The sequence below is a fragment of the Protopterus annectens genome, chromosome 9.part0, assembly GCF_019279795.1.
Source record: "Protopterus annectens isolate FY-2018-M chromosome 9.part0, PAN1.0, whole genome shotgun sequence".
Taxonomy (NCBI): domain Eukaryota; kingdom Metazoa; phylum Chordata; order Ceratodontiformes; family Protopteridae; genus Protopterus; species Protopterus annectens.
Window position 1 is genome coordinate 1,732,054,184 of NC_056743.1, and position 14,932 is coordinate 1,732,069,115.

The window sequence follows — 14,932 nt, forward strand, 5'->3', positions numbered from 1 at the left end:
AATCCTTTCAACCTCCCAGTGCTAATTAGCACAGCTGCACAACTAACATACACATTTGACGTACCTGCTTGTAACAGGGACTGTCCTCAGGCACATTCCAAATTACTATCAGACTGTGACACATGACCTGACAGTAACCCAAATGGTGGACATATTCTTATATTTATCCCCCATATTACTCAAGTACACAACAAACACGTGGCCTAGTAGTCTGTTAGTGACACAGCTGCCTAACACTTACTTTAATTACATCCCTTAATTGGACTGGAAAGAGTACTCTCATTCTGGCTCTGCCTCAACAGTAAGGCTAACAAAGCTCCCACAATTACTCCTACAGATTGCTGTTCTCCAAGCTGTTTACACTGTCTGCCTCTTCCTATTATCTACAGCAGCAGCTGTATCCTGTAGCACACATATCTCTATGCAAAAGTTGTTGCTACAGAGCTACCTTCTGCGATGTAATAGTCTCCTCACCCCAGTAATGTCCAGCACAACATATCAAAAAGGGCCCCTAATCTACATGAAGGCCATATATATTGCACAGTGGTTGCATGTGATTGGCTGATGATAGTGCACATCAGCTATGTTGGCTGCAATTAGCATTTCAGAACCACAGACTGGTTAAGAGGCAATCATCTGCTGATGAGAAGCATGTCAAAAAGGCAAGCAGTTTGCTATGGGGAACCATTCTGCATGAAACTTTCCTAACACAGAACATCCATATGCAAAATATTAATTATGACCACATAATCAGCACAGGAGTACAGCACTCCATTAGGTATGTAAACATTTTGTTTACATCAGGATGCAGATGTATGAATATACTTACAGGAATAGGAATTATAGCATTACACCTTTCTTAGAACTGTGATAATGACTTGTCAATACTCTGGATTGCAAAACCAAACAAAATAAGTATCACAGATGAACATACCTCTCAACCTGGAAACATCAAAAATCTGGACAAGGACCATGAAAAATAGGTACAAATCTATGCTGATTAACATATAATTTGCATACATAATTATGTAACCCCACCCACTCCAATGGAATTGTGGGATAAACAAGCATAAACTGAACAGAACTAAAATATGGCGTCAGAGCCCCTGCAGCCATTCCAATATCTCATTACTTAGTTATTTTGCCTATTTACCATAAACACTATAATGTGCATACTGCTTTACTTCTACAATGTTTATTTGGATTCATTTAAACATTTTATTTTATATTTTATAGCATAAACACTATTCGACCTCTGCTAAACAAAGCAATACAGTCTCACAATGAAAATAGACTTGGCAGCATTAACTTCTCTGCGAAACTCACATTCATTGAAACAGCATTGATACCCACATTCAAAGAAAATGCATCTGGCCAGTGGTGGATAAAGACTAGCTTTGCGGTGTTTTTAAATCATAGCCCCCCTTGCACACAAAACATACATGTGTTCTTTGATACATCCTCCTGACAGTATTGAGTTATATTCCTTGTATAATACAGCACACTTGTTACAGCGCATTTTAGAAGTAAAAATCACATAATTCCACATTAAGGAGATATATAACTAATGAAGAGGTTGCTGCAAGCAAACAACTTAAGTCTTCATTGTTTCATCTACAAATAAAGTGCCTGTTGCCCTTGAGATATAAATTGCATAAAAATGCTAAGCTAGTAATATTACAACAGGAAATGGATGGCAAATTAATAACAGGTTCATAATTACTAGGTATCTCCGCCAAAGAGGACATTTTCAAGGCTGCAAAGTACAACAGAATACAGTGTCAGCAATCTATCTACATGCTGTGGGACTAGAACCCACAGCCTTCTATATCAAAAACAAGTATTGTATCTGTCATACTACTGACAACACCAACACACCATAAGCAGCATTACACATCTCTCCCCCTGAAGACCTATGCAGCATAAGAAATCTGTAAATAGCCAAAATTTATTGGGAAGGGGACAAAAGCCCAAAACCAGGGACACAAACATTGCTTGTATGATCTTAGAAAAGTTGCTACTATAAAATGTTTTATGTTACCAACCATGCATTTCCTGACAGACAGAAAGACAAACTTAAATGGAGAGAGAGACCGAGAGAGAGAGACCATGAACAGACCTTATAAAATGCAAATAACACAGCTTGAACAGACCTTGCAGACTGCTTAATTGCAATTGGCTAATGGCTTGAATGCCACAAACAAGGAATATGTATAACTTCCCAATACTATCAACTGACACACAGACACCAGAAGAAAAAAATACTAACATCACACAGTGAAACTCTCTGAAATTTCTAAAGCATAAATATAATCACTAGAACATTAATATGCATGTGCCAGAAAAAGTAGACATGCAGCTGAAAATTATACATTATATACAAACCAAAGCTTAAATGAGCATTAATAACAATTTGCTGTCTAATGCTTTTCATGTTATATCCAGTAAATTGTACTTTAAGCAAAATGTAAACAATACTCCTGAAGACAAAAGAGGCATCTGAATGCACTTTACTGTGCTATGATAATATAGCAGACAACACATAGTCAACCTTCCTAGAACATTAGCCCCCACTGAGAACCCTTTTTAAAACAAGTTAAGTAGTTTTCAAACAAGCTGGCCAATGGAAATGCTCAATATTGAGTTATATTCCAACAATCTCTAGCACAGATGGGTCCTTTGCTTCACTTGCTTTTTTTGTCAACAGGTGCACCTTATGCAAATTTTAGTTTCACAAAATGTCATCAGAGTTATGCCCAACAAATATCACAACACACCACCTTCTGTGTTGCAGAAATTGACCCCCTTCACTGTCATGGAGACATATCGTTTATGCTTGCAACAAATTCTTGTCTAGACACAAGGTATTTATCTTTCTTCAGTAAGAATGACAGATGTTTAGTTTTAAAAGTTAAGCACATTAAATACTTGCTTTTTTTGTTTATTGCTATGTACTTTGCCACAATTTAGAAACAGGAAGCAACGTCAGACTGCATTCTGTATAATCATCTTGTCTTATTAAGTCCCAGCACGCTTACAAATCTTCTTTTTATACACTACCAATCATTCTTTCTTTAGCTTTAGAGCATTCCTTGCACATTTGCAAAACAGACCTAGATAAATGTAGATTCTCCCAAGCTTCTCTTTAGGAGACAGTGATTTTTTAGATCCTCTTAAAGGACAATTCGCAAAGAAAAAAAAAAAAAACACCTGGTCCTTTTAAGCAATATTTTTTCCATGACATACGCTGAATAACCTTGACCAAAAGGTTGAGATTTAGTGCTGCCATTCACTGCAAAACTATCAGCTTTGAACTCAAGTTACCCATCTTTTGTTTCTCTATAAATGGTCACATTTTTCTTTTTCCAGCACATAGGCAATTCGAATGCAGTAAAGTACCCCAGGTAAAACATTTGTCAGTACACTCTAGTGACAGCTAACACTAAAACCAAACATTGCTAGAATAGTGTTTTTAGTACTGCAGTATTAATATTAATGTTAGAATACAGCACCAACGTGTTCTTATTTTGTACAGTAACCATACACTCTCAGTGAACTTTCTTAATCTGTACTCATTAATTGCCCTGTTATTTTAAACACAACACAAATGCACAAGTTAGACAGTATATCCACAGAGTACTTCTTAAAAACTTCACTTTTGAAACGGTTTTATATTTCCTGATTTCTTATTCCTTTGCTTACACACACCAAGCCAGCAATTTATTTTCTAAATCCAGAAAGAATTTCAGCAGACTCACCCCCACCAAAAATGTTTTACACAGCAGATAAAATAAAATGGGCTTTCATACAAACAGTTCCCAGAACTGTGTGCATGAAGTCGATTTTATTTCTAGAAAAGTTAAAACAGATTCTCTCCCAGACACACACACCTTACCTGTATAATTCCCATCCCAGCAAGCAGTTTGCTATGGGGAACCATTCTGCATGAAACTTTCCTAACACAGAACATCTGTATGCAAAATATTAATTATGACCACATAATCAGCACAGGAGTACAGCACTCCATTAGGTATGTAACCATTTTGTTTACATCAGGATGCAGATGTATGAATGTACTTACAGGAATAGGAATTATAGCATTACACCTTTCTTAGAACTGTGATAATGACATGTCAATACTCTGGATTGCAAAACCAAACAAAATAAGTATCACAGATGAACATACCTCTCAACCTGGAAACATCAAAAATCTGGACAAGGACCATGAAAAATAGGTACAAATCTGTACGCTGATTAACATATAATTTGCATACATAATTATGTAACCCCACCCACTCCAATGGAATTGTGGGATAAACAAACGCAAACTGAACAGAACTAAAATATGGCGTCAGAGCCCCCCTGCAGCCATTCCAATATCTCATTACTTAGTTATTTTGCCCTATTTACCATAAACACTATAATGTGCATACTGCTTTACTTCTACAATGTTTATTTGGATTCATTTAAACATTTTATTTTATATTTTATAGCATAAACACTATTCGACCTCTGCTAAACAAAGCAATACAGTCTCACAATGAAAATAGACTTGGCAGCATTAACTTCTCTGCCGAAACTCACATTCATTGAAACAGCATTGATACCCACATTCAAAGAAAATGCATCTGGCCAGTGGTGGATAAAGACTAGCTTTGCGGTGTTTTTAAATCATAGCCCCCCTTGCACACAAAACATACATGTGTTCTTTGATACATCCTCCTGACAGTATTGAGTTATATTCCTTGTATAATACAGCACACTTGTTACAGCGCATTTTAGAAGTAAAAATCACATAATTCCACATTAAGGAGATATATAACTAATGAAGAGGTTGCTGCAAGCAAACAACTTAAGTCTTCATTGTTTCATCTACAAATAAAGTGCCTGTTGCCCTTGAGATATAAATTGCATAAAAAAATGCTAAGCTAGTAATATTACAACAGGAAATGGATGGCAAATTAATAACAGGTTCATAATTACTAGGTATCTCCGCCAAAGAGGACATTTTCAAGGCTGCAAAGTACAACAGAATACAGTGTCAGCAATCTATCTACATGCTGTGGGACTAGAACCCACAGCCTTCTATATCAAAAACAAGTATTGTATCTGTCATACTACTGACAACACAAACACACCATAAGCAGCATTACACATCTCTCCCCCTGAAGACCTATGCAGCATAAGAAATCTGTAAATAGCCAAAATTTATTGGGAAGGGGACAAAAGCCCAAAACCAGGGACACAAACATTGCTTGTATGATCTTAGAAAAGTTGCTACTATAAAATGTTTTGTGTTACCAACCATGCATTTCCTGACAGACAGAAAGACAAACTTAAATGGAGAGAGAGACCGAGAGAGAACCCATGAACAGACCTTATAAAATGCAAATAACACAGCTTGAACAGACCTTGCAGACTGCTTAATTGCAATTGGCTAATGGCTTGAATGCCACAAACAAGGAATATGTATAACTTCCCAATACTATCAACTGACACACAGACACCAGAAGAAAAAAATACTAACATCACACAGTGAAACTCTCTGAAATTTCTAAAGCATAAATATAATCACTAGAACATTAATATGCATGTGCCAGAAAAAGTAGACATGCAGCTGAAAATTATACATTATATACAAACCAAAGCTTAAATGAGCATTAATAACAATTTGCTGTCTAATGCTTTTCATGTTATATCCAGTAAATTGTACTTTAAGCAAAATGTAAACAATACTCCTGAAGACAAAAGAGGCATCTGAATGCACTTTACTGTGCTATGATAATATAGCAGACAACACATAGTCAACCTTCCTAGAACATTAGCCCCCCCCCACTGAGAACCCTTTTTTTAAAACAAGTTAAGTAGTTTTCAAACAAGCTGGCCAATGGAAATGCTCAATATTGAGTTATATTCCAACAATCTCTAGCACAGATGGGTCCTTTGCTTCACTTGCTTTTTTTGTCAACAGGTGCACCTTATGCAAATTTTAGTTTCACAAAATGTCATCAGAGTTATGCCCAACAAATATCACAACACACCACCTTCTGTGTTGCAGAAATTGACCCCCTTCACTGTCATGGAGACATATCGTTTATGCTTGCAACAAATTCTTGTCTAGACACAAGGTATTTATCTTTCTTCAGTAAGAATGACAGATGTTTAGTTTTAAAAGTTAAGCACATTAAATACTTGCTTTTTTTGTTTATTGCTATGTACTTTGCCACAATTTAGAAACAGGAAGCAACGTCAGACTGCATTCTGTATAATCATCTTGTCTTATTAAGTCCCAGCACGCTTACAAATCTTCTTTTTATACACTACCAATCAATCTTTCTTTAGCTTTAGAGAGCATTCCTTGCACATTTGCAAAACAGACCTAGATAAATGTAGATTCTCCCAAGCTTCTCTTTAGGAGACAGTGATTTTTTAGATCCTCTTAAAGGACAATTCGCAAAGAAAAAAAAAAAAACACCTGGTCCTTTTAAGCAATATTTTTTCCATGACATACGCTGAATAACCTTGACCAAAAGGTTGAGATTTAGTGCTGCCATTCACTGCAAAACTATCAGCTTTGAACTCAAGTTACCCATCTTTGTTTCTCTATAAATGGTCACATTTTCTTTTTCCAGCACATAGGCAATTGAATGCAGTAAAGTACCCCAGGTAAAACATTTGTCAGTACACTCTAGTGACAGCTAACACTAAAACCAAACATTGCTAGAATAGTGTTTTTAGTACTGCAGTATTAATATTAATGTTAGAATACAGCACCAACGTGTTCTTATTTTGTACAGTAACCATACACTCTCAGTGAACTTTCTTAATCTGTACTCATTAATTGCCCTGTTATTTTAAACACAACACAAATGCACAAGTTAGACAGTATATCCGTACAGAGTACTTCTTAAAAACTTCACTTTTTGAAACGGTTTTATATTTCTGATTTCTTATTCCTTTGCTTACACACACCAAGCCAGCAATTTATTTTCTAAATCCAGAAAGAATTTCAGCAGACTCACCCCCCACCAAAAAATGTTTTACACAGCAGATAAAATAAAATCGGCTTTCATACAAACAGTTCCGCCCAGAACTGTGTGCATGAAAGTCCGATTTTATTTGCTGTAGGAAAAGTTAAAACAGATTCTCTCCCAGACACACACACCTTACCTGTATAATTCCCATCCCAGCAAAGTCCCAAGGCAGCAGATTTAACCTCAAAGCCAGCATTCTTCTCTCGGCAGCAGTTTCAGTCCAAAACAACATCCTTCTTCTTAGCAGCAGCAGTAACGCCTTCACTTACTTTCAAATTCTTCTCGGCAGCAAAGCACTTCCGCGCTCACAGCCAGCCGGAATGATGACGAGCTCCTTGAGCTCAATTCCGACTGGCTGGTGTTGACGAGCTGACGTCATCACGCACGTGATGACGCCAGCCCGATAGCAAAATTAAAAAAATAAAAAGAAAAGGAAAGAAATGAATGAAGGGGTGCCACTCGGGAATCGTGGCACCCCTTAATTTAGACCCCAAAACTCGGTAAAAACCGAGAAATTCGGGACGGTTGGGAGGTCTGCAGATGAAGGAAAATATTTTCCTTCATCTGAGGTACTTATTTTGTTTGGTTTTAGAGTCATTGGTGTTTAAGTACCTCTTTCAATGTTATTTTTGGTTACTCCCATACAGAGGATGTACAACACAGCAAGGGTGGAATGTATATTGTCAATGTGGCACACTGAGCTCATGGGACTCTCCTTTTATAGTGGTTCTAACAGCACACTGCTATTTGTTTGGCACAGTTGTTTTGACATATTATCAGGGGGTTGCCCATCGGGGACACACTACAATAGACTCCAGTGTCAACTGTATATCTATATATATATATATATATATATATATATATATATATACACACATATATACACACACACACACACACACACACACACACACACACACACACACACAGAGCAGTATCTGTCATGGCACATGCGGGAATACATGGCTGTCGCTAGAACCCTAGTTCTATCCACATGCTTAATATGTTTGCACACTGTGGAATATGACATGTAAGATCAAACAGTGGATATTGCCAGCCATTCTGTCCTTGTTATATCTCTACATAGTGTACTTTCACATATGTGATCCTGATATGTGTTGCCATGTTGCTGTCTTTCAGGAAACATGTATGCAAGACACTGTGCAGCTTTCACGGATGCAGAGAATGAGTTAATACTCCAAGGTCTCTGGCAACACCATGAAGTCCTACTGACCAGGGGAAGCCCAAGAGGGAACAGCAAGAGGCATTGTGGGCTGGCTTTCTCCATGATGTCAATGCCACAGTTCATCAGAGCAGGACATATAGGCATATTTGACAATGCACAATGGACATGATCAATGCTGCATGCAGAAGAGCAGCTAATGTAGCCAAAGATTGTGGCACCACCGATGGAGGGCCTACAGTACAACAACTACTTTCAGCCACTGAGGAATTCCTGGCAAATTGAGGCAAACAAGACAGCTCCCAGGCATCTGTCACATTCTACATCATGGATGTGGGTGCCATAGTTTCCACGGTAAGGAGCATACAGGTAAGGTTAGTTTGAGCAGCATTGCAATACTGTAGCAGTCAGTGTGTCAGGGAGTACATGGTCTTACATGGGTGTCAGGTAAGTCTTCCTTAGGGGGGTGAAGGATTTAACTGCAGTTTGACTGTCATACTTAGATTTTGACCAATATAACAATTAACACAATAACTACTGTAAATGTGAGATATATGGACATATTATCTTGTGGTAGTGGAACATGCGGTTGTACTGACATTACCTCTCAACTTTTCACAGGTCCGTCTGGTATTGGCAAAGACCATGGTCCTGCTCATGGTAAGCATGACACTGTTTTGTTATAGATGTAGGTTTACAGAAGTGTAATCCACAGACTGTCATCCCAGGCCTGCTACCTGCATTGCTGTACTGTCGGCATGATTGCCAACTGCACACATATATTCTGACTGTACACATGTTAGACTCATACCTATGCTCTGTAGGTGTGACCACACTGATAGATACAGTGTTGTGAGGACACTAAAGAGTGTCATATGTGTCAACTGTGCAGAGTCTACAGAAATGTCAACAGTGTACCTCATTGTTGCTGATGAGATTGCAGTGTAATGAGATGGTATTTACAAGTAACCACAGCTGACACAATGAAGAAAAACACTCCAAGGCACAGAAGTAGTATCGTAAGCGCTTTTGTTTACTCAAAATAGGCAAACTTCATCAGACAATTCTCTTATAATAATTATGTGGGGTTTATGGCTTAGTTTATATATATATATATATATATATATATATATATATATATATATATATATATGGATTCACTTCATAACACTGAAACTTCATAATACTGAAAATGACAAAACTTCATAATACTGAAGACCAAAATACTGAAAGCTCAAAATACTGAATACTCAAAATACTGAATCTCAAAATACTGAAAACACATATTATGCGTAAACTCAGCTTAAACAACATAAATCATAGCAATTTCTACCAAATATATGCAAGCCCTGCACCCCGATGGGGCTGCACCCCCCACACCCCCTGCTAATTATATATATCTACTCCAAGATTGCACTTATGTGCACTGATGCACTGGACAGAAGGTGGGTTGAGCCAGTGTCTGTCTTGGAATGCACAGTGTCTGTGCTGGAACTTGTGGTTTGAGTTGAGCATCGGACTCGTGGATGTAAGTCAGCAACTCCATCTGCTGAGAGTCCATGTGGCCATGCACAATCACACTACCATAGTGGCAGCATATCCACTGCTACAGAAGAGGAATGTGCTGTCCATCTCAAGAGTGGTAGGCCATGGGCTCATGGTCTTGGGTGGTCCCATGGGGAGCATGGTCCCAGCAGACAGCAGTCACTGTCAAATACTAGCACCACTTCTAACCTTGGGCATGGATGTGCCAGTGCAACTCCTGGCAGAGCCAGTTCCTGTTTTTGCAGCCAGAAGCAGTAAACTGTCAGCTCTGCCATGCATGGTCCACAGCTGTCTAACATACACACATGTAGAGCTAGCACTGAGCTTGACTGTGTACATCCACACACTCACACACCACTTTCAAATGCAGGTCACCTACAACACACACACAGCACCTGTGCAAGGTCTATCTTACCTGCTTCTCTTCCTGACTCACACACATGCTGTCAACTATTTGGGTCAGGCTAAGCCTCCTGCACACCCACACAACACCCTGTGCAAGTGATTATAGCTGTGCCACATCCCTATCATCCTCACCATTGATGCAGGGAAATGAAGCTATGTGACTGATGCACAGGGAGACTATATTAATTAACATGTACTTGTATAATGCGGTGTTGTTTTGCCATGCCACTTGTAGTGGTTACTGACAGATACTGTTTGATGGCATTTGTCATGAGTATGCCACATAATTTTTTGTACCTTATGTTGTATGATGTTGTAATGGCTGTGTACTTACACAATGCAAACTGTGTCATGGACCTGTTTATGTTTCTGTTTCAGGATTCTGTTGGGGACATCTATGGATACACAATGGCAATAAAGCCATAGACAGCACAGCACACAATGGAATGTCAGCACAGGCGAAATATGTCTTAAGCAAAGTATAACACTATAAGTGCATGGCACCATAGGTTCCTATGTGTATAACAGGCTAACAAGGACAATGGCATCATTCAGCATACTCATACATCCCTAATCTGTGAAAACGTCTGCTACCCTTGATAAGTGTCACCAGGGTTTTGGGAACTAACACATCTACAAGCTGTGGTGATGAAGATGACCCATCTACAAATATCATGTGTCCAGTACAGACAGTTGTTAGACTTCAGTTATGACAGTCATATTCTGCATCCTATTAAGTAACCTGCACATGATGTGTGCCACAGCAGATTTGTGGTTCACATGCCTCGGCGGCCTGTTTCATACAGGGTGTACTGGATGAATTAAGCATGTTCTGTGTATATCACAGTGATGTTGCAAGCATGTAGAACAGGTGAGACATGTGTTAGTCCTGTAATAGATAGGCAGGAGGTACACATGAGCATCTGACACCTCCCTGTATGGAGCCATACACATCCCCTCCAAAGAATTTAGGAGACAGACTACACATGTACGGTCTTCACACGTGCTCCATAGCACATGTTATCTACACTGTGTATTGGTATACTATGGAACCCGTGTGTCTGCTACAGTTATATGATATGCCTGTGTAAAGACATAAGAAGGGTGCCATTGCACACAATGACAGGTGTGATGACTGCCACATTCAGTATAGTAGTGACAGTCTGGGACTTCCATCCCATACCTGCATGTATAGGTTGTACAGCAGTGAATGCATCCTCACATCTTACTGACCATTGAAAGTCAAATGCTACATTACTCTCTGTCTCCATAACCCCTTGAGTAATGTCTCAAATGTGTTCAGTGTTGGGACACTACAATATTTTCCAGGGGAGGATGATTTCCCAAAGGATAGTATTGTGCAGTCGTTGGCATTTAGTCTTTGTCAGTTGCTCAGACAACAGCTGATTGTGTCTTACGCCATCCTGGATAACTGTTGGTTCTGTGTGGGATTCTGTGACAGCTCCTAATATGCAATCACCTACTACGTTAGAGGTCACTGACAGTGGCTGGGACTGCAGAGAGGGAATGGCTAGAAGGGGTATGCCAGTAATGTAGAAAGGTGAACTCCACTGGTGACTGACATCATTGCAACATAGGTCTCCCAATGCTATCTTCATGGAGTATGATTGTCAGGCACTTGCCCATCCACCAGCTGACATAATACTCTGTATATAGAGCACACAGTTTCCAGCAAGGCCTGCTGGCCTACTATTGTTGAACACCTTTTCAGGCCATGACTGATGGAGTGAGACATCTTATTATCATCCAATGCATCCTGTAACAGTCAATGGGTGCCACAGTTAGTAGGCATGTTCTGGCCTTGAGTTGAAGTAACATTGTTTCGTCCAGTGTCAGTAGTTGTACTACAGTGTTAGTGCTCGTATCCATAACTCCTTTCATGGCATTTTTGGTGACATGACTCAGAGATCTGGGGTCACTGCTTGGCACTAAATGCTAGTTGTCCTCTGTACAAGAAAGTATTGCAGTTACATCCAGCATGTTGCAAGAAGAGAGTCAGGCAAGGTATCTATAAAAAGCACAGACAAACAGATTAGGGAAGTGCAATATCTACACACTGCATTGCTTAGTCATGCTGTGGCTCACTTGCCCAAAGGTTAGTCCAAATCCTTCCCTACATTACCCTGGAGCAGGCAGGAGCATCCCCATACAGGGAACCAATGTATTGCAGCATGTGTTGACCAATATGGATGACCCACTACAGCCCATCCAATGTGAGGTCCTCAGATGTGACAGGCAAGTATTCAGAGCTCTACACCCATGCATTATGTCACCAGCATTACAACTGCATGAACTTGGCTGTACATGACAAGAGGGATACAGGCCCATCATGGCACAGTAAACCTGACTGGTAGACCACTGCCATCAGCAGGCTGTACAACAACAGATGGACAGTGCTGTGTGACAGTTGGGGTGAGGCTGTCCCTCCTAACATGAAGGCACTGCCTCCTCAGCTAAAAGAAGCACATAGTATTGTTGTGATGTTGTGTAGACATGGTAAGTGACAAAATTAGCCACCCACAAAAACAGAACTAGAATGCACAGTGTAGTTACATGTGTGACTTCAAAGGACAGGCACAGATTGTTGGTGAACTCAAACATAATGATGTCACATATGATTTGTCTGTACTCATAGCTAACCTGTACTCCCACACTGTCTGCGTCAACTACCCTCCCTTGTTCCCACCACATGTAACACATGAAATTCCTACAACCTGTCTCAGAACTTCCATTTTTAAAGAGCAGTTCATAAATGGCCTGTCATTGGTAGATACACAGCATCAATTGCACATGCTAAAATTCCAGGCTGCATCTCATATGTGATTTGACAAGGATTACTAACACCACTGGAAAAACTTGCAATCATACTGACACCATTGGCTGCACACCAGTTGACTGAACAATGGCAGCTGTTATATCCTTCAGAGTTGGTGCATCCAGTGACTAACATAACTATAGACCTATTTGTCTAAGTATCCATATCTGCATGCCCATAGGGGTAATCATCATGGAGATGATCATCACACATATATGTGATTTACACACAGTTGACTATACACAGTTTGGATGTGTGATGGGGTAGCATGACTGTTACACATGGTGGACATTTCTGAGGCAGTCACCAAGGACCTGGGTAAAGGTAAATCATGGTGTAAAACCCCCTCGATTGGGCCACACTACCTGACTCTATCCCTTACTCAGGCAACATTTACAAAGCCACACTGACTCTATCCCCTACTTAGGCAACATTTACAAAGCACCCGATTAGGTATCCATGATACTGTCATTGTAGGGGCCACTAAGTGACCCATTGATGGCACACATACTCAACATAGGGAAAACCACCTCCAATAGCTGATCTGCATGCAGCACTGTTCAACAGGGTGCCGTCCTGGGTCCTCTACTTCTTGGAATCCATGTACACACAATACAAGTGACTACTGAATGACTGTGTCTAGCAATGTTGGCTAATGCCTGCATATTTTTAGCACTAATAGAGTATCTGTGGTATGTCACTAGCGTGCAAAGGGTACTGCTGAACATATGCCTGTTGACATACTAATGGCAGTAAACTTCATGCAAATATATATGTTGTTTCATTTCTATCAGTAAGAGCTATGTACCTGGTTAGTAGCACAACAGTTGCAACATGTGATGTACATACTCATAGGTGAAAGAACTGGGCACACAGACCTGACCACACAGATTTACACCTACTGTACCTCAGATCACCTTGTCTCTACATTGGCATGGCAGGACTCATATGGCATAGCTGAGGGCACAGTCACCTGTAAATAACATACTCATTACCTCCAAGTACTCTTTCCCCTGCATGCCAATATCTCAGTGCAATGGCCATTTGGTAATGTACCTTTCCAAGCAGTACTAGCAATTGCACACAACAGTACGGTCCCTCAGAAGGACACTTCACAGCTTCAGTATATGTTTGATCTGTCCCTTGCATACAGGGCAACATTTGACCCTGCTTGGCTGCATATGATGCCTATCTGTAGGAGGCATAGTAGATGGATAACTCACTGTAAGGGCATTAACCTTGTATGTGAAATTAGTAATGCATGCTTGTGGGAGAGATTTGTCTAGCAGGCTTAGACAAATGATTGATAAAGAACCCTGCCTAATGGCACACAGAGCACCTCAGTGCACCACTTCACATACCATCTGTATGATTGGCTGGACAACTGTCATCTCAACACAGTGCTTCTGCCTGTGCCCCTCTTGGACTGGGGTAATATGTGTTGATCCTGTAAGTATGGATATAACGTTGTCTAGGATTCTGATGGCTGTATGGCCATTATGCTAGTGGAGTTCAAATGTCCTGTAGTTCCAGAACATGATGCAAAATGCTCTCACACACAAATGTGGCTACATTGAAGCTAGCACCACTTCCAATCACTGCATACAGGACATGCCAAGACGCACACATAGTGCCAAGTTGGCTGTATGTAGATGAGAACACTTACCTATGTAATGGTACACACTACAGATCCCAGTATGTGATGCACTCTACACACCTCATGTCTGAAAGCACTGTCAGTTTAGGAGATATAATGCTTGATGACATCAGCAGGCCTTGTTGTGGTCAGTCATTTGGGGGGGCTACATCACACGCTACAAATAAAATACAGCAAAACCTTACATATTGGTAAGTTACTGAGGTGATCATATTTATGCCATATGGACATACACAAACAAAGTGGCCTGGAGTACGATTAGAAACCCTACC

General features: G+C 40.0%; 1 protein-coding gene across 1 annotated transcript in view; it reads right to left on the reverse strand.

Annotated features, from left to right (window-relative positions):
• The window catches only part of LOC122810772 (adhesion G protein-coupled receptor E1-like), a 268,188-nt gene that overhangs the window by 100,963 nt on the left and 152,293 nt on the right, over nucleotides 1-14,932 (reverse strand). The window lies entirely within an intron of this gene.